This window comes from Balearica regulorum, chromosome 5, assembly GCF_011004875.1.
Source record: "Balearica regulorum gibbericeps isolate bBalReg1 chromosome 5, bBalReg1.pri, whole genome shotgun sequence".
NCBI classification, from domain to species: Eukaryota; Metazoa; Chordata; class Aves; order Gruiformes; family Gruidae; genus Balearica; species Balearica regulorum.
In genome coordinates, this window is record NC_046188.1 from 54,645,034 (window position 1) to 54,672,503 (window position 27,470).

The 27,470-nt window shown below is 42.1% G+C and overlaps 1 protein-coding gene across 1 annotated transcript in view; it reads right to left on the reverse strand.

The window, feature by feature from the left end:
• Positions 1–27,470, reverse strand: part of OSBPL5 (oxysterol binding protein like 5) — a 182,410-nt gene that overhangs the window by 144,785 nt on the left and 10,155 nt on the right. The window lies entirely within an intron of this gene.

Genomic DNA, 27,470 nt, shown 5'->3' on the forward strand with positions numbered 1-27,470 from the left:
TGTGCAATGGGGCAGGGTGTGGCATGGAGGTGCTAGAATGAGTGTGAGCCAAGGCCTCTCGTCACCCTGGCTCAGCACACTGCTAGGCAGAGCTGCCATGCTGGAGGCAGAAGCAGCTTTTTCCCAGCTCATACTGCCTCTCTCTCTCCTCACTGCTTCCTGCCCTGTCTGCTCCAGCACACCAGGCTCTTAGGTGTGCCTCCCACTCCCTTTAGCCTTCTGCTTTTAGGGTTGGACTTTGCCTGGTCCAAATGACTTTTTCACTAAACCATGGGCTTGACATTAATCCTGCTGTCTGCATCCAGATTGGCTTTGTCCAGCCATGGCAACAGAAGTGGCTCCTTGGCTACTCTGATATGGAGTTCTAGGGTTTCTAGCATCCCTACGCAAATCACAGTGAGACTCAGAGTCCGCTTCACAAAGACTTCTGGTTTAGAAGTTTTTTAAAGTGTTTTGGCTAAAACTTTCCACTAAAGGATTTTCTTCTCAGGCAATTATTCCATGATTGTTAACCTTTTGTCTGTTCACTGCCACATCGCTATGCAGAGCTCATTTGATAAAAACCTGAGCATCCAGAAACATTCCCGCCAGAACAGTTAGAGACCCTGATAAAGAGTAATACTTTATGTTTTCCTATGTGCTCTGGGACATGCATGTGACATTAGTGATGTGGATACACAGAGCAAAAGGCTTGCCAGTTAAACTGTCACTATTTTGTAAGTAAAACTGGACCATTGGAGAAAAATTACATCAGACTGATGGTTTGCACCTTGTAGCCATGGCATTTCTGTTGTGGTCCAGGGAGCCCTGAGATTGGATTTGCTGTGTCTTCAGACCTTGCACCAGATGGGTCCTCTGACCGGGTTAGACAAGAAGAGCGACATCCATCACTTCCCTGCCTGTCTGTCGAAGACAGGACCTGGACGCATTCTCCCTGTTATAAATCTCCTACAGAAAGGTGGGGAAACTGAACCAGGCAAACACTATTATTTTCAAAGACTATTTTCCACAGCCCTCTAGTGTCCATTCTGTTAACAGCCATTCAGAAGACAACACAACTGCTCAGATTTCCCTGGTCGTGATTATCTTGCCTGTGCCGTTGGCAGTTCATGCAGATACACCTAAGCTGTCTGTAAAACCCTAATGGGGTAGCTGTGGAGTACAGAGCTCATGACTCAGCTCTGCATTTGGAGTGGAGTTTACTATGTGCACCAGTTTCTGTGCTAACAGCACCTGAGCTTCCTAGCTTAAAACTCATTCGTCAGTGTCCCCCAGATATGCCAAATCCCTTTGACAAAAGCCCTCTGACAGATGTACCTGGCAGCTAGGGCTGAGGTCCCTTTTGGTTTCAATTCTCCTTTGTGAGACACCCGCCTTCCTATTAGGGGGTCTGCAGCTGTGATACTTTCTCTGGGCATTTGCCAGTGGTTGCAACACTTACCTTTCTCACCACAGCAATATAACTCTGTCCTAAGAGGGCTTGTAAACTGCTGTGAACCCTATCATAAGCAAGGGTAACAAAAACAGCAAAGCACAATAAACTGTAATTGTAGTGCTGGGAGAGTGAAATCAGAGTGTTTAGTTGTGTCACTCCAGTCCTTACAATCCAATAATGCAATCCAGAAAGCTTAATAGTCAGGGCACTTAAAAACAATATCTAATGTCTTTTTATAACAACTCTAGGAGATGTGCAACAATGCAGTATCAATGCTGTTTAAAAATTGTGATAAAGGGAGACAGATCACTCAGTTCTTTCACATCAGCAGCCTGCTTTTTACTCTAGGAAATGATTGCAACACTTTCCCCTGTGTCTTCCTCTTTGAATCTTTCACCTTTTACTAACTGCTGAGCTCCTCTTCCCCCCAACAGAAATCAGACCCCTCCTATGTGAAATGCAAATACATACTCATTTTGCAGGGTCCCCCAGACCTGAATTTTATGCTTTCCGATATCTCACAACATATCTACAATAGTTCTGCAAGCTCTCGTTTATGACTAGAAAGGTTATTAAACACCATAAAAGCCATCAGATATATTTATTGGCCTCTATTAAAATGGAAATTGAGAGGAACAATCATATTCCTATCATTATAATTAGTACAATGTCTCTACAGCCATAACCACATTTATCAGAAATCATATGAATGGTTGTTAGCATTGCAAGATACTTGCCCTTAAGCTCATGACGCATAGGAAGACAAGAAGCAGGAAGCTTTAAAACAAATGAGTTAAGAAGTTATTAAACACGGGCCTTTATCATTAGCCATAAGCTTCAACACAGCTGTATACAATTAATGATAAGAAAAAGATCACTTTTATCCCCATGCGTTTTCCAATGCAAAGTTCCTTGGCAAAAGTATTTAATGCCATAGCTGGATAGAGCAGGAATTTCTTGTTAACAAATAGTAGTTTGTCTGTTTAGAGCTCCAAAAAACTAAGTCCACAGCTAAACATGTTTGCTCATTTTACATTTTGAAAAACAGAGCTGCTGCTAAACCAGGTTCCTAATTGCAAGTTTCCTAGAATGGGTCTCTGAGGAAATTAGTTAGAAAAACCCACAAACATATCCCTGGGAGCCACTGGAGACTGGAGTCCTCTTGTGGCAAAAGGTAGAGGAAAATTTTCAGCGATTGATGACTGCTGAAAGTTGGGGCTCTACACAGGAGGCTGCACCGTGAGTAACAGATACAGGGAGTATCAGCTTTGCAAAGAGTTTCACGTCACACTGCAGAGCAAAAAAGCAGCAGCGTGAAGACTTCGCAGCTGGCAGTGGGCAAGCATCAAAAGGAGCAGAATGCCACCCTGTTTTGATACTGCAGATTGTGCTTCTGTTTACGTTAGCAGCTCCTGTCTGTTAGTATGTGTTCCCTGCTGAGATGATGTTTCTGGCTCGGGGTTTTTTTTTCCCTCCGTTAGCAGAGGTAATTTTTCCTGAGTGTTTTGCTAGCAAGAACTTTTCTCCTGGCTAATGTATTCACCATATAGTAACACAGGCCAGCTCCCATCCTTCTTGTCAGTCTGCTGCTGAGATGGGTAGATAACACAATTCTAAGATCTTGTTTAGATCTGTATTTCATCTCCTTTTCTGCTGTGTTGTTTTCTACCTGTGATGATCCCTGTGGACTGCCTTGAGTTCAGCTTAGGAGACATTTTGTGTGAACAATAGATGTTGGCCATGTTAGCGCCATGCTCCCTGCCTGACGCAGTATGAGGGAAGATGGAGTGAGTAAACAATCTGAGGGTCTGTCTTTACCCACACTGTGACCACGCTGTGGTCAGAAGATTTTCAAATGTCCACATTCAGGCTTTGGACAAAGCGGTTATCTGGCTAGGAATTTCACCCAGTGTGCTAAGACTCCAAAGGGCTCATGAGCCACGCAAAGCTCTGATGGTCCTGCAAAAGAGGGTTTGAGCTCTCAGGAAAGAGTCTCCAGCAATACGTTGCAGCAGAGACTTTGGAGGCAGTTTTAAAGACCTGCCAGTAACAAGATACAAGATCACAGATGTTCTTACCTGCTTCATGTTCTCTATAGGACTTGTCATATGCTTGGATGCTGTCCTGCTTCCTACAACCTTAACCTCAAGGGTGTTTTTCCAGAGTCTAAACACAGTGTCATTTCAACTACTTCTACCCAGACCAGAGAGGTCTTTTGTGATCTCAGGTATCTTATGTTAAACAAAACTTCTTGGGCAGAATTCACCTTCCCTACCCTGCACCCTTGCTCACATAAACTTCTTTCTCGAGGGGGCTTGCCCTCAGGAGTCTTAGATTAAGGTCTGTTCTGGGAGGTAAGACTGTTCTTCCACACACTTTGGTCTTGCTACAGCTGGAGTCAAATGAGGTCCAGTTGTGACTACCCAAGGTCCTCATTTCTTATTGCTCATTTGAAGGCTGTTCACATCAACCACCATGAACCTATTTTTTTTTCCTCTAAGTGTCTAAGATATAGCAAATTAAGCTGAATGCCGCCATTGTGACTTTGGGGTGAAAAATAGATCAAAGAGTTTGGTTGCCATTGATATGCTCCTGCAGGCCTGGCTAGTAACTAACTGCAAATCTCCTCTCAGAGGGCAGCCCAACACACAGCTGATCTGGTGAGCAAGGTTCCTTCTGCAGCTAGCAGCAGACTGGAAAGCAGCTGAGCTATCCAGGATCTGACAAATTGTCCAGTGAAATCTGGGCTAGATTTCAAAACTCTTGACAAGACATGACATGAAACCAATTTGCTATTCAAAAACATTCCAGTAGCCCTTGTTCTTGGTCATATTTCAAGCTAATTGCAAAGCAAGCTAGCTGTTACAAATCCTTGAAGGATAAAACTAAAATGTACATGTATATGTAAATATATGCATACATGCATACAAATATATATGTAAATGAACTTTTTGCATGGCTGGATAAGATTGGAACATCCACATCAGTATGGATAGCTGACATGTTTCTGAATGATCACAGATTTCCTCAACAGCTAATGGGAAATGTCCATATGAAGTCAAACTTTATAAACAGACAGGTTTTTTTAGTTTATTTTTCTTCCTGCCCCAGATAAACTTTGGAACAGATGCCAAGAAGTTTAATCTATCTGGACTGAGTGCTGCTGTCATACAGGAAACATTACAGCAAGAAGAAACATAAACACATGTCTCTCTATAAAGGATTTGATTATCAGATTCATAGATATAGACACACAGATCTTTGTACAGGCCAGTACCAATCTCTCTACGCATATCTATTTATTTATGGACTGACTGATACTCTGTCCATAGATAGATCTGGATCTAGGCAGACAGAAAGTCACAGCTTAGTTCTGCTTCGTTCATTACTCCGTTGTCTTCAAAGAGGGGCACTTTGACTTACAGATGACTGAATCTAGCTCCTGACACCCAACATATGGTATTGATCTGGAAGTCAGGCCAGAGACTCACAAATCTGAACTATTAGTAGCTTTGTAATAACACTATATCATATTCTCAAGCTTGCAGCTGCTTCCAAACATTATAGGATGTGTTTGTTCTCATACTTGACCCCTTTTATTTTGCCTGACTCTTGACTCACTCTTGCAGCCAGCTCATCTCTGATAAATTACGGAACCTCTCACAGCTTCTTTCTTGCTCTGCTCTCTGAAATCCATCTTCTGTCTCCATCTGCGATCAAGCAAAAAAGTCTCCTTGACTGTTGCAATTCATTTTAAGGATTCTTTGTTATTGCTGATGCCTCCCATGAACAGGACACCTGCACTTCCCAGAGGGGCTTGAAGGAGATCAGGAAGAGAAAGTACAATAGTATTTTCAGCTACTGCTGAAGGGCTGCTGGCTCATTGGTTTGTCTGCACAGAAGGATGCCAGTATTTTTGTCCTCCTTTTGCTTCAAACAGGGAGACCTGTCCAGTGTTCCCATCACAAATTACAATTGCAGAAGTAAAACACAAAAGAGTGAAGCCTGGAAGAAAAAAACCTGTTTCTCCAGAACAGATCTAACACTATCAAAGACCATACTCTGACTTACAGCCCAAAAGGGCAACACACAAAGGTTTGTTCCAGAGCAAAATGTCCATCTCTTTTAGCACAGAAGACCTGATTTGATCCCAGAGTCACTGATTAGATCTGTGCTACTGAAGTCCAAACACAAAGGCAGTCTCACAGAGGATGGCTGGATTTAGCTACTATTTGAGTCTTGAAATAGTGGAATAATAGCTTGGGAACTATGATGGTTATCACAGACAACTGTAGATATTTGCTCCATCATTTTGCAAATAAAATTATTAATGTCCTAGCTGTTTTCAGCCCTGATTATCGTTCCGCTGCCATTTATTATGTCTCCTGATCCACTCGTACAGTGAAATCAGGCTTGCTGTGGTGTGTGGCTTTCTCATGCTGTTGCTACACTAGCAAGCAGGAGCAGATCTGGAGGGTGAAGAAATTGGTAGTGAGGATGCAACATCATCACTATTTGCATTTCAGAGAGCTGGCTTTGGACTAGCTTTAATCTGCTCCCATCAAGTCAGCATCCGTCAGCAGCTACAGTGAATTGGCTATGCTCCTAGAGTACATCTTCCCATGCTGTTTCACTGAAAGGGAATCCAGGTGCATGTACTCCGAGACTGCTCTGGCTATGAATCAAAGAGCAGTAAATAAAGACGATCTGGAGATTTACCTCAAAACCACATTGCTGATCTGTCTGGAAAAAAAAGAGTGACACATCTGAGATACGAGCAGGCTGCTGACTGAAGAAAGAGTTACTGGTGGAAAAAAATACTGCTGAATGCAAAGAGACAGATTTTAGCACATTGCTTAGTCCTCCTATCATACGCTCCCTTGATTACTACCTGGCAGTGAGGGTTGGGCTACTCGTCCCCACTTCACACCTAGGGGGTGGATGGCTGTGCGGCAAGTGGGGCAGCTAGCCTGCACAGGGTACCACTGCAAGCAGAACCCACAGCTGGAGCACCGCAGCCCCATATTCCACCCAGGCCTCCACTGGGTGCAAGCCTTGCAATGGGGCCAAAGGCTGCTTTCTTCAATCAGCCACTGTCATGTGGTGTGTTATGCTACTGTTTTGAAGATGAACCATGTTAAATGTAGCAGCCATCCACTTTGAACTCTCGTGGTAAAGATATAGGGATTAAAAGTAAGACCAACCTCTAAGAACAGATGTCTTTCTAAAAAGGCAGTCAGTGAAAAACATATGATAGTTTCGAACAACGAATGCTGTCTGTGTTTACATAGACCTAGAAATTGTAATAAATATACAAATATATGAAGTGTGTTAGTTTTAAGTGTTATTACTTGTATTTATATTTGTATGACTACAGGACTGGAAGAATAAAGTTGATCAGGCATATTTGAATGAAACTAGAGTTCAAAACCATCAATGATCTATTGCTACCCAGAACAAGAGACCCTGTAAGACTCTATGATATGCAATTAACCCTTGTCCTGCTTACCATTAGATCCTGGGGTACAAAGGAGAGAGTAGAATAAAGTGGAGAATAAAATATTCTCTTTAGCTGATCTCAGGGGGAGACAAATAATTGCATTTGAATATGGAGAGCTAACTTTGTAGCGCTTTGCAAAAGTACCTTAAGTAACCCTTGGCAAAAGAGGTTTTTTAAGCAGAGCAGAATCCAAATGAAGCTTCCTGGGTGTGGGGTCATATTAAAACCCTAAAATTCAGCCTATTTTCAGCAGAGCTGGTCTCAGCCAACTTGTGGTTCTGCAGCAAAACTCTGCTCCTCACAACTCTGTCAAACTTTCCAGTGAAACCAGATGAAATTCAGTATTTCTGGATTCAGTCAGAAAGCTCATAGGAGGCCTGTATGAGCAACGTCACACGTACAAGGCTCTGCTCATTAAAGTCAGAGTGAAGCCCAGCATATAGATTAGCTTTGAAAAATTCCACTTGACAGTGGTGGGAAATTCTTTTTATCAGGCAGCAAAAACATAATGGACTAGATCTGTAATGGAGCAATGGCATTTGATGTCAGCTGTGGGTTTGGAAATACTTTTTCTTTACCTGAGAAGATTGCTGTGAGGTTGGGTCACTGGATTATGTCGAATGGGCTGGTAAATTTTAGGAATATTCGAGCAAAGCTGTTTTCTCTTCTTCTCTTAAATACATGTCTTAGAAACCTGTTTATACATGTACACACAGTTTCTCCCTGAACAGATGTTACTTTTCACAAAATTACAGGCTATCATCTGTGATGAATACTAAATAGTTTCAAACAGCCTACTCCGTGAGCTGGTACACAACATAGAACCCAAAGGAAAGAAAGGAGGGTCTGGTGAGGAAAATAACATGCTCATCAGACCAGGTCTCAGTTCTGGCCTCTGCTACTGGATGTCTTTGTGCAAACCTTTTACCCACTCACAGTTCTTCATCTGCAGGATGGAGCCTTTCCCACAGACTTTGTTTACTTATATTTTAAAGTCTTGACGTAAGCAGATGTCTTACCTACCATGTCTAGAACTGCAATTACTCCTATTCTGATATAAATAACAATATTTTATTTCAGTTCAGTATTGCACTTTACCACTTGTAGAGAGAAACACAGTCACTGACCTTTTCTTCTCTATTGCTTTCCTGTGGGTTCATTAGATATTCCCTTAAAAAACCCGAGTTTCTAAAAGTACTAATGAGTTTTTAGAATGGAAGATATTATTTTCCAAAACTAAAAGGACTTGCAAAGAAGAAAAGCTACTTTTAGAGAAGAGACAAATCAGTCAGAGATGATGTCTCTATTTCTGTGTTTAGGCTGTTGCCTGCCTAGGAAAAAAAAAAAATTAAGGGTCTTTCTATGCCTTTTTTATAAGAGACTCAGTAAGATATATGCTAAGTAACATAACCCTAAAAGCATAAGGCCACGAACTGGCAATAATTTCTCTTCTCCTCTCCTCTCTGTTTCTTTATAGGAAAGAAAAGTTTGCTTGGTACAGGAGCAGTATCCTTGGTAGAGGGAGACTGGAGGTGGAAAGGTAGGAGACCGCTGTCTAGGGAGGGAGCAGACTGTCAATTCTTACTCAAAGCACAGGTAAATGGCATCTGCTCCAGAAAACACAAAGGATTTGATGTCTGGCAGTTGTTTGGCAGACTGTGAGCTCACAGGTAAAAGGAAATTCTGTTCTGTAAAAATAGGAAGGGACCTTTCTAAGCACAAAGTGAATATAAATAAATACCTGTGAGCTTGTCTATGCAGATTTTTTTCCTGGTTATATTGGTCTAATTAAATGGCTCATGTTAGACCAGGGTGGACATTCTGATTTTAGGTGAAGACTGGATTTTGTCAGGATCACTTAAAGAATTCATGCAGCAATATAAAGCAAAAAGGGCAGGCCGTGATTTTAGACACAAAGTGTCCTCCTGGGAACTACTGCTGCTTTAATTAAAGAAGTTGAAAGTCTCTCCCTTTCCCTTTCTATTATAACTATCCCATGTCGATAAGCCAAGTTTGAAGAGAGACTGAACTGACTGCTATGCTGCATGATATCCGCCTTCACTTGAATGGATGCCAACTCAGCTGACAAGTACTGTAACTGCAATGCCAGTAAACAGCATTAACTATTTCACTTCTTGACAAAGCACACAAGAAAATCAAAGGACCAAAGGATATGGGCCTGCAGAAGCACCTCCCAGAATACAGACCTTGAAGAATACAGAACTTGGCTGCTGGTGTGCATAAGACAAATATATATATTTAAGACTACCTACAGTGAAACTGCAAGGAAGTTGGAGCGAGGGCACCAAATGAAGTAATTTTTCTCGAAGAGGCTAGAGGTGGACTCAGCTTTCAAATGCTAGAGGAATAATACTCTTGTTAACCTGGTTCTCTCCTGTTCCCAGAGAGACACCCCTCTTGGGCTCTGGAAACAGGGCACTTCCACTGCCTCCCCAGAGGCGTAGCACTGACCTGATGGGTGGGCAAGGGTTGTTGAGGTGTTGTTAATGAGCTGCAATGGCTTTCTCCAGGGCTTTCTAGAGCTTAAGATGAAAATATGCCTTGATGAACACAGCTAACTGTCTGTTGATGAAAAAAGAGGTTCTGAAATGACAAAAGTAGGTACTATTGACTGCTTTGGATGAACTATATATTCTGTGGTTTTGAAGGAATTCTGTGAGAAGCCTTCTCTGAAGGTTTCAGAGAATAATTACTGCCAGTTTTCTGAGCATCTCGTGATGCACGAAGCAAAGCTGGAACTCACCTCTGCAAAAGGGAATACGTACAAAACATATACCACCAGCTAGGTCTGAATATAGGTGTCTTCACCCTCCAGCTTTCCATAGCCACAATACCCAAGAGATTCTCCAGTGCAGAGAGAGTAGCTGCTACAGATAAATCCTCACAAAATGGAGCACATTCAGCCCATTGTGCTGTAAAAAATCTCCATGCAACTGTCAGAGGAGCCCAACTAACCACCCAAAGTGAGGGTCTTAACTCTACGAAAATTAGCTCACAGGAGTAAATCTTATGGCCCTTAACTAACCTCCTTGAAGAAACAGGACGGCTCTCTGCAGTAGCTGTTTGACTGACATCACATAAATACTGATTTACTGACTATACATTCCTTCCAACAGTGCTGCTTTTTGAGAATCCTATTTCTAGCTAGGAAAGCAAATTCTCCTTTACAAGACAAAAGGCGAAAGTGCAGTGGCAGGACAAACTAGAGATAGATGAAGTTCACTAAAAAATATTTAAATGTACCATAGCAAGTGAATTTGGAGAGAAAATTAAGCAGTCTCATGGCATATCATGCCTATTGCTCCTGCGAAGGCAGACCTGCTGATTGTTCTTAAAGTGACTTAAAAATTAACAGTCCATCTACCATGAGGTGTGCCAGACCAGTAAAAAAAATCAACACAGTTCCTCACCTCATCTTGCCAAGATCTGTGAAAATCTAGAAACTCTAGATGGAAAAGGCCTATTAAGTCAGCCCATTGTGTCTTGGTCCAAGAGTGTTCCTAGTCCTTGCTATATTTTCTCCACCCCCCCCCAGGAGAGCCTTGCCACAGATACCCATTTGCAGCACGAGGCTGCAACGGCTCGGGGCTGGAGAGAGTGACCAGGGCACAGAAAGCCTGGAAAGAGAAGCTTTCAGATAACCACAACCAAATTGAACTAAACAGATGCACTGTTTTGGGGGTTTGTTGTTTTTAACATTTCTTTTAAAATAGACAGGAAAAAGGTTTTACTGAAAGAAGGAGAATTTCTGTCAGATAATATGACTGGCTTTTAATGCAAGCTGCACTGGCAGCCCCAGCTCTAGCACAGCAAAGCTCTCCCTCTGGTCAGATCCTGAAAGACATTTTCTCTGAGAGTGTTCAGAATCAAATGTGCATTTAACTCTTCTTTCCATTTCACACTCCATTTCTAGTGATTAATGCTTGTGTTCTAGATGGATGAAAGCTGAAACAGATGTTATCCAGTCACAATGCCATTCTGATAACCCCGAGCTAGAAGCTGAAATCCTTAGCAGATTAGTGGCTAAAATAAAAAATAGATAAATAAAGTGGGGAATACGGGTGAACAAACTCTTACAGGTTTTATTTCTATGGATAACAATACACAGTGTCTATGTAATCTACGTGCTAATCTGCCAGAGGAAAGATTAAATGGCAAAATTCCAGCACTGAGACCTGTAACTCTCCTCTGCTGGACTGCCTCAGTGTGACCACATATTTTTTTAGCAGAATGTCACTGTGTAGACTCTATGATGTTGTTAAAATTTTTTTCCCCAGCTTATTTTCTTTTTTTGTTGAAACAACAATAACAGTTGTTCTTATACATTCCTACAAGTTCATGCTATTTCTGCCATTAAATGTACTTGCAGTCACTGTATGATTTAACCAGTGCTGAAGAGGTGTAGGAAAAGTATTTCAATTTTCACTTAAATGAAATTTTGAGTGGCTTTTATCAAATAAGATGACACATGTTTTAGAGAATTTGGGACTATTTTTCATATTCCTTCCTTCAGACCTTGGAAGTCCTTTTGAGCAATGAACTTGGCATAGGAAAAACTTAGAGAGTCTCCTTCCTTTGTTCTTTACCTCAGAGAGCTAACAACATGTCAAAAAGCTGTGGTGTATTAAACTATATGCAAGATAAACTGACTCAGCTGAGGGCATGCTATCGGAAATTGAGAGAAAAGGATGAGATCTGCAGCATCAGTACCCTGAAGAGCAGAGAACTGGCTAGATATGCACCAGCTATATAGCTCAACATATCAACTAAACCACTTTTTTTTTTTTCTTTTTTCTTTTTTCTTTTTTTAAGACCCTCCAATTACTCTCTTTAAAGGCACAGGAATGGCAACATGGATGTAATAATCTAGTCCATTATCCTGCCTCAGACAGTAGCAGATGTTTCTGGGGAAGGAAATAACCTGCAGTAGGCTGGTGTAGGATAATCTTATCCCCACATCAGATCACAGCCTGGACTTCAGTAGTTAAGAGACTGGCATAAAGCCATATATATTTAATAGCCTTTTAAAAGGGTTTTCTACTCTGGTTACATTAATGATGAATTTCTTTCCAGTACGCATCTTGGAGGAAGGTGCCCTAAATGTCTTTGCTTTAGGTATCAGATCAAGTCTCATAAGACACTTAAAACTGGAGAAATTACTATTAAAGGAGTAACTCAAACTACTTTTTTCCAAGTGGAGATAGGGACACACAGCTTGCCATGTGTAAATTGTTGTTCTTAGTTGAATTTACATTGCAAGCTCCTTGAGGCCTCTTATATCACTGCCAAATCTGTGCTAGTTCTGTGTGTATCAATAATGCATAATAAATCACAGCAAAGCAATCAGAAAGTCCCAGCCTTTCCTCTCCTCCTTAAGAACAGACTGAAAGACCTAGACTTTGCAAAAAAGACTTTGCTAAAAAGCATGACGGTTGCACTTTATGTAAATGTTGACACAACAGGTATGAAGTGAAGAGCAAGAAAGTAAATGTATTCCTTTAAAGGCATGTTATAAAAAAGCACTTCCAAACTCATGAACCTCTTCCCATCACCTCCCAAGAATCATTTAGTTTTGTTACAGGCCATACGATGACTTAGCTGCAGAATAACACAGCATTGCAAATTTCAGGGTATTCATTCTCTGACGCAAAAATCTCCAGATCTTCAGTCCGCAGGTATTCGCAGGGATCTCGGGCTCCAAATTGCTTTTAACCTTCTCCAGGCTCCACTTTATGAGGCTGCAGTTAAGAGCTGTGAAGACTATTACTAAACCTGCACCTTTCCTGGCTCTTCAGTGACACCTTCTGGGACAAAAATAGACCAAGCCAATCTTAGGTTTTCTGCAGCTGTTTTTACCTACGTGTAGGAGTCAAGTGAGATATTTGGAAGCTACTTGCCAAGAAATGGTCAGCACACAAGACATGCTACCCAAGTACACTGCAGCTGCCTGTATGCAGCATCCTGAAAAGTGTGATCTCTCTGGAGACTGGGCAGGAGATGAGTCCCAGATGGCCACGAATCTGTAAGCTTTCACTTCTCCCAACACGTATTTTGATTTCCTGAAATTGCTAACTGGGGGAAAAAAGTCTCACTTAAAGAGCTAGATCCTGCCTGTAAGAGCAGTAAAGATGAAAGTGGAAGTTTATATTAAAATATTTTATTCTCAGTGAGAGTGATCTCATCTTTGCTTGAGGGCAAGTTTTAGATGCAGCTGTGGTGTGACCCCAGGGCACAACACTTGCATCTCACTGTGGCAGAAGCACTGTAAAGAGCTGGACTGCAATTCACACACCCATGCAACCCCAGTTGCAGAGCACAGGGGCAAACAGGGAGGTTACCCCAACCACAGGTGGAAAGACACCTCTTTATTCACTCTCAGAGGAATGTGCTGGGAAGACAAGCAGGCTGTGCTAGGCAGGGTATTAATTCAATGACTAGGCTGGAGCTTAGCAGAGAAAGAGAGCACATTTAGCAGAGAGGTCTATCTTGAGCGCTCATGCATGTACAAACCCAGAATTTGGTGATACTGTGCAAATTTACAGCTACTCAGAACAGTAGAAACATCTGATTTTCCTATGTACATACTCCATCTCAAATAAATTTACCTTTGATCACATTGTGATCTATCTGGTAGTTTTGGGCATTTTCAGTCTGCGTGTCCCTGGCCTGTTCATTGATTTATTAATCTATAACTTTTTAATGTCAAAACAGGTACCTTGGGCAACAGTTCTTCATGTCTTGTGCAGCTACTGTTTTGCGAAAGGAACACACAGTGGGTGAAAAAAATTATTTTAAATCTGTGATGCTCTTCAAGTTTGACACACAGTATGCTTTTATCTGACATGAACAAAAGGTAAACCAGAAGGGCATCCTCTCCACCCAGGGTAGCCAGCAGTACTGCAATGCTGACATAGATACTGCACTCCATGCTCAAAGGGAGAGGGTCAGCACTAGCAATTACATCAGTGCTGCTTTAGCGTGTCAACAAGTTAAGCTACTCTGCGTAACTCTTTCTGTATGCTGGCCCAACACTGACTGGTTTCATCAGGGCACATTTTCCTGAAACGGTAGGGATTCCTCATAAAGGATGGTGTATATCTAGCATGACACAATGGAGCCTGGAGAATTTACTTGTTATAAATGGGGAGTGCTGCATAGATGAGAGCCACAGACAAGGCTGGCACCATGCAACAGAAACAATGTGATTTGTAATTAAAGCAGAAAGTTGTCACTCACAGTGTCTCCCTGGATTGGTGCATTAATGATCCATGTCCTTCTGTTGGAGGGATGCTAATGTAACCCATGAATCATGCATAGCTTAAAAAGAAAAGAAGACTGAAAAATAGCTGCACTATTGGTTCCCTTCATTTCTTCTCTGCAGCGGCCAAAGGCTGAGCTCTTTGCCTAGGTGTTAAGAGCTGCTAAGTACACTGCCACAAAGTCAAAAATAAAGGAGAGAGTTCACTGTGTGTCTGTGCTCACCCTGTGGCTCTGGAGCAGAGGACTACAGATCTCTATGTGCTTCTTTTCTGGCCACCTGAAGATCCAAGTGTCTAGTCCCAAAGAGTAGGGTTGTATCATAAGTAAATTGTTTCAATTGGCATCAATTCATGCTCGGGTCCTAAGTAGATTTAGTTCTTGCTAAAGAGATGGGGCCAGGTCTGGGAGTTGTCCTCTTGTTGTGGCTCTTGGTTTAGACACTGAAGAAAACATTGCCCCTCAAAACTTAGCTGCTTCCCTTTCAAACTAGAATATTATCTCCCTCCTATAAATCCCCAAATCATATTCTGGCCACATTTTTTTTTCTTAGGCAAGATTATATATTGGAAGCCACAGAGAGCTTTTCCTGACTATTGGATTCTTTCAGTATATCAGAGTTTATCTGCACATCTGAACACAGTTTGCTGTCACCCATTTTTTAGGGTTAAAAGACAAATACCACATAAATTGTAAACCTCTGTGATAATAAGAATGCTCAGCAAGAATATTTTCTGGCTTTTCTACTTTAAAGAGACAGGATCTTCTGATTATTCTTCACTTGTAATATTGAGGCAGTCTGACCCAAACTGAGGCCCCAATATGCTGGATTGTTTCTATACAGATGCAGAATGAAAGCAGCTCTTGAGAGTAGAACGATTCTAAGGCAAACATTAAGATTCACGTTTGACCTCTTTAAAAATTGCTCTCAGCTGTCCCCAGGGGTTCTGCACATTTTCTTTTTAGAGCTTCTTTACTGGCAACCTTTGCCATAGGCTGCATCTTGCCTCATCCTCTTGGAAGCACTGGTTCACCAGGAGCTGCAAAGCTATGGGTTAGTGCTCCAGAGAAGGGGCTGGGGAGCACCTTCTCAGCCCACCGTGCCCCAACCTCCGAGCCTTTTGTCATGTACTTTGGAATCTCCACCCTCAAAACCAGGTTATGCCTTCTTTTTGTAAATAACTTAGAAGGGACCCCTTTTCTGCTGTCTGGTATACCTGTGCAGGAAGTAAGCACACTTCTGTCCCGAAGTGTAAATGTACTAAAGGGGTTGCAGCCTCTGTCCTGTGCACGTTGCACAGGCTGCCTGGTGTGCGAGGTGCCTCTCTGTCTCACTTGCAGGGATGCATTGGCCTTGGGAAGACAAAAAGTGTGACCAAAGCAGACTGAGCTGCCTACACTCACTCTGGGCCCAGTGAAGCGTGTGCTATTGGTGCACATCATTTGGCTCTCAACACATATTCTGGTGTGCTCATATTTTAGGCATTCTTTGTACAGATATTAACAAGTAGCTCAAGGGCATGGCAGCAAAGCATCAAGGCTTGGGGTAGAATTACAACCCCACTCAGCATGACATACCAAGCAGTGTGCCAGAGGGCCTGTCATGGATTTATACCTTTTGGGTTAATATTTGCCATTGACTATCACTGATCAACAGGAAAGGCTGTGTGTTTTTAATAAACTTCAAGATAAGGGGTGGATGAATTGTCCTGATCACAGCAGTCCAGCGACTTCCGGGCAAAGGTTATCTTTGTTTTCTCCACAATTGTAGATTGCGAGGGACTGTAAGGTGACCTGGCATAGGGAACAGCTTCCCATATTTTATAATAAGGCATTATTTACTAGTCTGGAATAGCCACAAAGTCAGATAAATCCTCAGCAAAGCACCATACTTGGAAACAAACAGAAAAATTATTCCCTAGGCTTTGTTCAGGTGCTCTACTGCAACCGCCAGCAAGAGGGCCTCTTCCCACTAACAGCAACTGTGACTGCAGAACAGCGATCCTAGAAACAGTGTTAGGCAGGAACAGGCTGGAAGCACCATCTAATTTTATACCGGTTAGCCACAGCTAAGCAGATCTCCCAGTCTGCCCACACTGGGTCAGGCGTTGTGCTTTGGAAAACATCAGAGCAGTGGAAAACAAGTGCTCCTATACTAGAAAAGTGCTCCTATACTATGCTATGAAAGCCCAAAAGGCTTTGGCCTCGTCTCAATACTCTGTGTCTTTGGAGCAGAGGAGATGGCTGCACTCGCAAAAGGGTGAGCAGAGAGTTTGCTGAGCTCAGGCAGGCTTGGTATATCCTGCAGAGGTTCTGTGACAGCAGTAACTGCCCCATCATCGCTAATTATGAAGCTGAAGAAACCCAAAGATTTAAAGCTTAAAAGTCTCTGCAGACATCAATCTTTCCAAAACATACCAAAAAAAAAAAAAAAAAAAAACAACCCCCCCAAAAAAAAAAGAAAAAGAAAAAGAAAAGCTAAACAGAAGTTTTAACAGCAAAACTGCTTTAACAGCTACTGTAAATCTAGTGAGACTGCTAAGGAAAGATGGAAAGCATATGGATTAGATTTATTGGCATAAATCTGGGGACATCAGCATAGCTGCAGAAAACACCATCATCAAGGCTTTGGAAATCCAAAAAAAGATAGTCTTTTAGTACAGAGAAATGGGGAAAAAAGAGGAGATTGGAAATTATATCTCAAAAGATATAGATACCTGTCTTATTTCGTGTGTATTTTTGGGCTCAATTTACCCCTTGCATAAATCAGTGGAGAAGTCATCTTCAGCAGCATATTTAAGTACATAATTAGCTTTAAGTACAGGCTTCATCCTGATGAAATCAGTGTGTGTTTAATCACATTGCTCCATTTGTGCCTAAATCAAAAATCTTTTATACACTGGTATAAAAGAGTAAGAGGTCAAAATCAGATACTCCAGGGTGGAAGGTAAATTGCTACTGCTGATGAGCTGTTAGAACAAATGGTGTTATCTTTTACCAAGAAATTACACTGCACTATGTTATGATAAAGAGAATTTGTCTTTTTGGCCATTTCCTACTCTGGTTCCCATCAGCTGACAATGACTAGAGGAGTCAGAGGCCAAAATACAGCCCAAATTCTTGGGACAAAAGCTAAAATGCAGCAAACTTTGTGTATAACATTAAAAGATACTTAATGAATGACATGAACTGATTCCACAGACAAATGCAGCAGCTGGTAATTGCTAAGAGTTATTCAGGCTGACCAGATATTCTAAGACTCATTACTGTAAAACACTGGAACGGATGTTGCATGTCTAACTCATAAAAACTGCAGTTCAGCAAAATACTTCAACATGTGTTTCACTCTCATTGAAGTGGTGCTGAGAACAGACAACACCCTGTTATGAGGCGGGTTATGCCTTAACATTGCTCATTTCAGTGAAGAATAACACACTGATTTCTGGAACTTACAAGAACTGGAGCAACATCCAAGAAATCCACATTAAAAAAAAAAAAAAGACAATTTCACTACTTTTATCTGCTACAACAAATAGCACACTAATTTCATAGCAACATCAGGATGGCAATTTAAACATTGAATGATTATCTATTCTGCTCTGTAAGTCAAGAACATAAAAAGATCCATGACTTGTTTCCCAGCTAGTTTCTAATGGGATGCTTACAGAATCAGCATGCCAGAAAGTTTCTTGGCAATCCAGTGTTACATATCTTCACTTTGTTTTCCCTTCGCATGCCATTATTCATCACTCTTCAGTCAACAGAGTCAATTTCTGATTTTCCAGAAACAGCAAATCCTCTTTGAATTTTCTACAGGAAAAAACCCCACCCACCAAAATCCTCTCCATATTCAGGAGCTGACCCTTTTTTAAACGCCAAATAAAAGTCACCTCTCCCTTGACACTGTTCAGGGAGGAAGGAAGGCTACTGTAAGCACCTCAGGCCTAAATGATTTTAGAAGCGATGCCAGCTTCACATATCTGGCTGATGCCACGTTGGCTGAAGACCCATGTTGACTAGAGTGTTTTCAAATCCCCTTGCATGCACTTCCACATCTCCCTGTCTGTCAAACCCATGCTCTGGGAAAGACCTCCTTTTTATTCACTGTTTGTGCTAGACTAAACACCATGGGACTGCCTGGTGTTAATTACCCCAGCACAAACACACAGGCAAGACGTCCCAGAGCAGCAAGCCACTATTCCCCACAGTTGTGTGTATCCACAGCAAGCATCCATGGGAGGTTCTAGGACTGAAGTACAGGAGCAGGAGCATGGGAGGAAAATGGCCACGTAAGATGAAGAGAAGTGAGAGGGTGACGTGGGTGGAGGAAGCCAGCCCTGGGTGGGCGAGGAGGGTGCACACACCTTAGTGAGTCTGTGTGGTGGGTACAATTGGGTAATAGTGGAAAACATAATTGTTAACAATTAACAGAAACAAGATAGTGATTAGTCCATGGCATTTGTCATTAAGCCTTGATGAAACTCAGCATGGGTAACTATCTTTGTTAATGGGAGTCACCACTAATGTATTTATGCACTAAACCACTCCAAAACACCACTGAGATGGGAAAATATCCATTAGTTTTGTCACACCCTTCATTCTAGGGAAGAAAAATCATGGTAGGTATGACATTGCACTGGGACTTTAAGAGTGCAGATGGAAACCCTGCCTCTTTCCAGGAGCTGTAACTTTTCGCATAGTGAAATCTTTGAAATTATCACTCAGAACTGACATATTCAGGGTCTTGGACAGGCTTGGACTGCCCTGCAGTATAAAGTCTGCTTCAGCACTACTTGATCTCCAGCTAGCCAGAATAAATCTATCTTGGGAGCATCAGTGCTTTGCACTCATTTATTCTACCTCACTTTCGTGCATGGGACAAGGGCCTATGGCTCAAGCTAATATGTTACGGTGCTGACTGCAATAAATTGGGCACATGTGCAAACACTCAGGCACCTCATTTATCCACCCGTAAAAAATTAGTTTGGCACTTCTGGTTCAGCACAGGCACATGTGGAGCTGTTGAAGCTGAAAAGTTGCAATAAATGTTAAGGAAAACTGCCTGCAGGATGCTGGCCTGTCTCCCCATACTAAGAGGGGAAAGAAAATGTTATGCTTAACCTTTTCTGGATCCTGTATAATCTAGTACAAAGCTCTGTAGAGAAACAATAAAAAACCCAGGAGACAAGCCATCAAAACCACTCCAGAAACGCCTAGCACAGTCTGGACAAAGCTTTGCTCTCTGAAGCCTGCAATGCACGGGAGGACACCTTTACTAGGAAGGCACTCTGGGGGCTATCACTCACCCTGAGCTTCGTGCTCACTTAGCAAAGTGGAAGAAAAAGCCCATCCCTTGGCTACCAGCCCTCAGGCTGGACCCAATATGCAGCCAGTGTTGGGGAAATAAGAGAGAACAATGCTTTCTGTTTAAGATGCTGCCTTCTACCTGGTAAATTGTGTGCTTTTCTTATCTTTACTAGACATTTCTCTTGGGCATCAGGCTTGCCATGGTCACAGCTCACCTTAAGCCAATGTCTTCACACTGATTTTGGCTGTCTCACATTTAGAGATATCACACCCGACTTCCAGAAAATTTTGGGGGTGGGATTAAAAACCAAGCAAACAAACTGGGAAGGTGCTACTTTTGCACATTAATGCTTCTGACTCTTCTTGTAGGCACATCTTCTGGAAATGCCCTATGCAGTGAAATACAGCCCTGCACAAGGAACCCACACCTGGAAGTGTTCAGAGTCAGGGTCATGTTGGGAAGGCTTAAAGGGAGGGTTTAGGAGATTTGTAAGCTTTGTGCCAGCCTTAAGATTGAGATAAATTTCTCACCAGAATACAGAGCTCTCTCGTTTTCTCCATGGCTCTTTTCTCCCTGAAAGAGCTTTTTAGAGAGGGACTATTATTCCAGCCCCAAAGAGATTGACTAGTACAAATAGAAGCTAATGTAACTAAACCTTGGAATTACTAAAAAAAAAAATATAAAATGAGACCCCAGTGCTACCAGCAATACAATTAGATGGTTGTCACATGGGACTGTCAACAATAGATGGTTTTCAACAATAAATCCTTGCCTTTTCAAGAGATACATCTTTTCAATCACTAGCTCTTTTAAGAGGCTTCAAGATAAATGAGTGCAAAACAAATTAATGGAGAACATAATGTAGTCACTTAACATTCCTGATATTGATTCCATTTCATTATCTGGTAAGCACTTCATGCTCCCGCAGAGAGATTTTTCTCCTTCCCTAGGTATCTAAGAATAAAAATAACCTTAAAGAACTTCCCTTTGGAGCCTACCTCTAGATATATTTCCAGAAGTATAACTTTATGTAATTTTTTTTCAGTCAGGATTATATAGAAATCTTAGTACTGAGAAAGGGATGTGTCTAGTTTTTCTGCAGGCTTGAAGCATTTGATTCACCTGTTAGAAACACTGCCCATTAAATCTGTGTTGCAGTCCTCTTGTCCTTCAGAAAAGAGTGGCAGAGAAAGCCAATAGATGTGTCAGGACCATATTTACTGTGCCCAAATTAGCAATGGGTGTGTGCACATCAGTGTGTGTCTTTGAGGGTTGACTTCCTGTCTGTGGAAGTCGTTCCAGGACAAAGCTTGTGACTTTCTGAGTCATGTTGGCCATTTTACGAGGGCTACAGGAGTACTGAGGCAGGGAGCTGCATTTTAGCCAGAAGACAGCAAATTTGTCTTGCAGTACAATGTATACCAGCAGCACAACTTCTCCACCAACCCAGCTGAAAACCAGGATACAGGATATTCACCACAGCTATATGACTTCTCTGCCACTCAGGGTACCCCGTGCAGAACAGGCTTGCTATCTTTACACAGCACAACACTGTATCACGCAGATAAAGCCTTAGCTTTCACCAAAGTCATAATGGGTGTCTCATGCAGACCCGAGCAGATGAAAAAAAAGCAGTAAGACTGAAAAACAACATATCCCTGACCAGAGAAAATTACTCAGGTCTACAGGTAACTTAAAGTTAATAAGGCCTGATAAGAAAGGATACACTGTTCAAGAAGATTTGGGGTATATTGAGATCATTTTTTTTTTCCTCTGCCCTGAATTATTTGCAAAATCAACATAAATTTGTAAAGTATTTTGCTGATTTCCAATTTGCATTTTTTGCTGAGCAAGATTCACCCACTTCTAGCCCTGACTAGAATGGAAATGACAGAATAACTACAGGAAATTGCTTATTTCTGCTGCTCTCCACAGCAAGTGGTTTAAACGCACAGAAATTAGCACATTGTTCAGAAATGGAAATCATCCAAGAAATGAAGGAAGTACAGTATGTCTTAAAAGACTAAATCTGCTCCAATATTTTCAAAATGGCATGCAAGACTTGAGGTGCATGACTCCCACTAGCACCAGGGAGAGTCACAACACTGTAGTACCGGTCTTTGAGATTAGTATGTCTGAGACGTGATTTCTCTAAGCTTTAAACCAGCACTGCCTTGCAAAAGCTTACAGCCTTCTGGGAGCATAGATGAGAAAGTAAACAAACAAAAATGAGGAGAAAAATACCTGAGTAATGAAGGCAATGTGTAAGGGAAAGGTAAACAGAAATAACAGTATTATTTGCATTTATTGCCGAGAAAATTAGCCACAATCAAGGTGATCAAGGTGCATGTTTTTAAAGAAAGGATAATCTGAGTTCTTTTCACTGCTAGTATGAATTGCAACTCTACATACACACATTTTGACAGGGAAAGACTGATTAAGTTGAACCCTTTTTATAAGTATCTAAGCAGATATGGTAAACAATAAACATTTGGGGTGAACTACAGGCAACTGTAGCCATCTAGTCAATGGTGTAATCACCTCTGTCAGTGCACAGTGACTCAGACCTTCACAATGTAGTTAATCCTAGTTTTAAAAGGGCATCACTAATGGGTACGATGACTTGCCCTCTGGAAATGCTCACTCTCCACTGACTATTGGGAGATTCCTACTGTCCTGGTTTCAGCTGAGAGGATTGATTTTTCTTCATAGTAGCTAGTGTGGGGATATGTTTTGGATATAAACCTACTAAACAGGAGTCTGACTAAAGTGAGATAAAAAAGGTCTCTCAGCTAGTCTGACAAAGTAAAATAACTTCTGTAGAGTTAAAATTTGCCTGGAAGGCTTTTCTGACATGGTATTTTAGATTTTTTTAAATTGAAATGAAGATAATTTTATGATTGACTTCAATGGGAGAACATTCACATTAATGCCAAAGATTTTGAGACTGTTATGTTCTTTATATTCAAGTGTAAAATCAATGATCTTTAAAGGAGTGCTATCAGAAAGAGATCTGGGCTTCCTTCAGTGATTTAATTTGGTCTGCAACAAACCACACTAAAAGATACTGTTATATCCTGGATCTTAAGGCTTTTATGCAGAGGTTCATCAGATTTCACATTGCCACAAGAAAACCCTGGTTAACTGAAGGGGTTTAAAGCAGCTCCTCAAAAAGGCAGAACTCAAACTAATTTGATTGCCTTTTTTTAATAGCAAGACATTAGACAACACTGCCCGGCACCTTGCTGCACAGACCAACAGCCAGCTGAGAAGGAGCCAGGTATATGACCTGACTTTGTATTTCACTGGAAAATCGTCCTCCCTACGCCAAAGGCTTCTTCACTGTCCTAAAAACAATCACAGGAAGGAGATAAAGGTGGCTTTTCCCATAATACACTGAAAAAAAGATAAAGACATTAGTTCTTACCCCAGTGTTAACCCACAGATACAGCAAAGTTCAGTCTCTAAAACAGTAATCTGAGAGGAGATCAGGACTGCCCAGGTATTCCTGAAGGAGATCATGGTAGTTTTTCCCTTTTCCCCATCCTACCTGCTCCAGGACCTTCCCCCACAGCCAGCTCTTCAGTCCTGACCAAGGGAAGGCACTGAGAACAATCAGCAACAAAACCTCCTTGGCAGGGTCCTTTCTTTCATGAGTAGCCAGTATCTCGGTTGCAATCTCAGGATTGCTATGAATTGGGACCAGCTATCCTTGCGTTCCCTCCATAGACTCTGCACAGGGCCATGGAGCACACAGTCATGGTAGGGTTGAGATTGCAGTCTACCAAAATGAAGTTTGTAAACTATGACACTGCCAAATATCATCTAATAAAAATGTTTCTAGTGTGAGGCCAGGGTTGCAAGTTTAAAAGACAATGTTAAGGGTACATTGTTCTTCAAAGCAGGAGGGAATATGAGGTAAAAAGAAGTTAAAAATCAAGCTGCAAAAATGTTAGTGCCTCTGGGCATGTCCAGAAACAACTAACGAGTGGATTGTCTTTTGTTTGACAGAACAGAAGGGCTCTGTTGCCCAAATTAAAAACAACTAACTCCATTTCTCTGAATTTACTTCACTATGTTGCTGGCTTTATCTATCTCTGGCATAAATCCTGAAATAATTGGAAATAATTTCAGTAGAATAATGCATGTTTAAAGCACTTGACAATTCAGTTCAGTGAGTTTATAAGAGTTTTTGTAAAAAGCTTACAGTAGACCTGAATTTGCATACTGGGACCTTTACCGGGACCCATATCAGAGTAGAGAGTGATGTGTTCCCTCTATGGATGCACTAGAAAACCACAAGGCAAAAAATGAGCATATGAGAGCTGATGTTTGACATTCTTAGGCCAGGAGCCAACCTGGCAAGCATAGCACCTGCAAAGCTCAGGCAGAAAAGGTTTAAACTATACCTTAGTGGCTGCAAAGGCTTTTGTAATCCTATCCTCCAGAAATCGGTAACCTATTTCTTCTCAGCTTCTGGCAGAGCACACACTCCTCTTGTTAATAAAGCAAAGCATCTCCAAGGAATTCACAACCACTGCAAAAAAGTCTAAAGTAATGTAGTAATTTAATTTACAGAGCTCCTGATAAAGGTATTTTACTTTGGGATACAACTGGCCCCTCTTCCATGAGGCAGTCACTAACAAGACAACACACTTAACCATGAACAAGGTGTTTATAAACTTCCTTGACTACAAATACAGCAGAGCCAACACCATGCAGAAGTGTGCTCCCAACTTGTGGCACCTTGTCCAGTCCCAAATTTTGATGCCTTTGGCCCTCCTGCTCCTTTTGCAGGGTGTGCTGGCACTGCCGGCAGCCCCCTTTCCAGAGTCAGTCCCCTCCAAAGTGGAGTTCCCAATCCCAAATCTGCTGAGGCATTTGGGAAAGCAGCAGCAGGGCACACCAGAGGGCCAGAAACCCCAGATCCACCTCTACTCTGAGCAGCACCAGCGAGCTGCCTCCTTGAAATCACGAGTAACCTACACATAGACACATCCTAGGAAAATACAGCCTATCATATTTAAAAATAACTGTTTCCGCTGATTGCCACAGCTGGGAGCAATGTGCAGGTGTATGGAAAAGAAGCAAGAGACCTAATGGACCTGAAACATGGTGAAACCTTTTCCAGGGAAGCTCCTCCAGTCTGTTCAGTGGATTTTGGCTCCATATTTAAAGTTCTCTAATTTGCTTAAATCTTGATCTTACTAAAATTCATGCTTGGTCATGCTAAACTCTGCTAATATTAAGGAGACAATTCTTTTCACCATGGGTCCTCAGTTCTTTGGCAGTTCTGGACTCTGAGACTTTACTTGAGCTTTCCATACTTAATTCTCCAAGGAGATTATGAAATACTTGGAAAAATGTTAGTTGTTTTATGCCATAATAAATGAAGGTCACATTAACTACCTATGAAGAACTAACTTGTTGTTAAATGTACTTCTGTGTCAGAAGAAGGATCCAGACATAAGAGTAGACATGTTTCAAGAGAAAATTAATAACATCTTATTCATTATAATTCTATAAATTATGTATAGAGTCATTTTTATAGGGCCCGAAAAGATCACTGTGATCATAGTCTGGCTTCTTGTTTGGAACAAGGCACAAGATGTTACTGAACTAACTCATACATATGTATTTTGCATTTTTAAAAGACACACATCATCTTGATTAGCAATTCTAAGAAGTGGTGAAGAGTCCACAATAAGCATTGGTAAGTTGTTCCAGTGATTGATTGCCCTCTTTCATGTAAAGATTATGTTTATCTGCTTATCCTCCACTGCCAGTGCCAAATGCCAGACAGCAGAGCCTCTGATGTGCTGTCATCTCAGATAAGAGCTCCCCACAGCAGGAAGCAGTGCTGGACAGAGACAAGTGGGTTAGGTCAAGTGCAAACAGCAGCACAACCGCCAGATACTGCTTCCCACCTAACTGAATTAGTCTCGTTGCAAGGCAGGCTAAATTAGCCCAGGTTTTGGGCTGAGCTAAGGCAGTTACGCTGCTTCTGGTACCCAGAAAAAGCCACGAGGAAGCAGTTCAGGCGTCCCTACATGGCATCATCGCATGCTGCCAATATCCACAGGCTGCAGTCAGGTGGCATGGGAAAGGAGCTCCTCCCGGCACATCGGCAGAAGGCAAGATGGACAGCTTGCAAGCCACCCACCACTGTCCTTCTCAAACTGCAGTTTGTGCTGACAAGACTCCAAAAACCAGCTGCACCTGAGTTCCCTCCCTGTGCTTCAGCTCGCCTGGTTCAAATGCGAGGAGACTCCCTCCTCCCCCTCCTCTTACATTCATAGCACAGAGACATGGCCACATAGAAACACACAGAGTTCACTTCCTGCGCCCACCTCCAGCCAAGGCAGACAGCTCTGACCTAGCAACAGTCTTCTGTTTCGTGCCGCCTCTGACCCACATGTCATCTGCTGCCAGTGTCGGCAGAGCTTTTGCTGCTTCCTTCCAGGTCACTGCCCTGGCTCTAAAAGCACATCCCCTCCATCTCCAAAACTTTAACGCAGTCTGATTTAAAACGGCCACTGTTAGCATCTGCTGCTGGCAGCCTGACTCTTAGCTGACACCAAAGTGGGCACATCCTCCCCCCTCCCAATTCCTGCCACATACATGTATTTGCAGTAACAATAAAAGCTCAGCTACCTTCCCCATCACCATTCAAGAACATGATAGCAGCCACTGGTAAAAGCCTTCTCCTCGTTTCTGCTGCTCATTGAACATCTGCTCCCTGCCCATCCTCACTGCTGTCCAAATAGACTCCTATAATGAAAGCAAATCAACTTCAGGTAATTACTGGAGCAGTAAAAGAAGGGACAATTTGGTTCGGTCACAGCCTGATTGCTGCCCTGAACCAGCTTAGACCCATCAAAACTCCTAATGAAGTCTAGTTCACATCTATTTAGTAGGTTATAATAGTAAGTGTGTTTCCTGCCAAGCATTTTTAGAGGAATATTTCTCTGCAGAGCCTTTCTAGGGAAGAAATCCCTGACATGTCATTGCTCATGAGGGTCTGAAGACCCACTGCACAACTCTTCTGTGTTGCACCTGGCTGATCCTTGTGCATACAAAACCAGTCAGCCTCTCTCCAGAGAGGTGCCATTTCCCTCTCTACTCTAGAGATTTTGGGAATGTGGTCTGGCTGGTGCAGGCTGGGCCAAGGTCAGTATATGGGACTCTCCCTGAAGATGCAAAAACATGTCTCCAGTCATTTCAGCTCTGGCAACACTCAGATAAATCTTAATCTGCATCCAGCCATGGCCAGGCCAGAAATTCCTTTTCCAGAGAAAGTTAATGAGCTTGGCAAACTGCATCCTGCTGCACCACGAGGGGCAGAGGGAAAAGCAAATCTCTGGCTGGCAAAGTCAGGAGCATCAAAGCAGAAAGCTGCAACTTACCCTGTGAGTGATTTTTTGATGGGGGACCCGGGGCCAAGTTGGACCAGGTTGCCTCTGCTTTCCACTGCAGATTGGGCAGCCTGTCCACCTCCAGATCGGTAATATATTCTCAGCAACTGGCCCTTGATCAGACTTTCCCCCTTATTTTCTTGAGGCAGTGCTCTAACATCTGACCGGCAATGCTTCCTTTCCCAGCTGGAAATGGCTGCTCAGATATATAGAGTTACTCTTGAAGATTCACTATTTATGACTAAGAAGATGAGGAAAACATACAGGATTTTTATATATATTGTCAGATACAAAATGTCTTTTGTTTCTTATGGGGAGGCAACAGACAATCCATATTCAATGCTACATCATTTCCATTATGAAACCCTATTTCATTCCCCTGTAATTTTGTGCAAGAAAATTGGTTTAAGTTCCAAATTGCCTGATTTTCTGCTGCAGGAAAATGGTAACTTCTCTGCAAGCACCAGGTATTTACTTACAGTCAAATGAAGCTTGAATGGCACTGGTCTTTGTAAGTGATCAACAAATGTCACT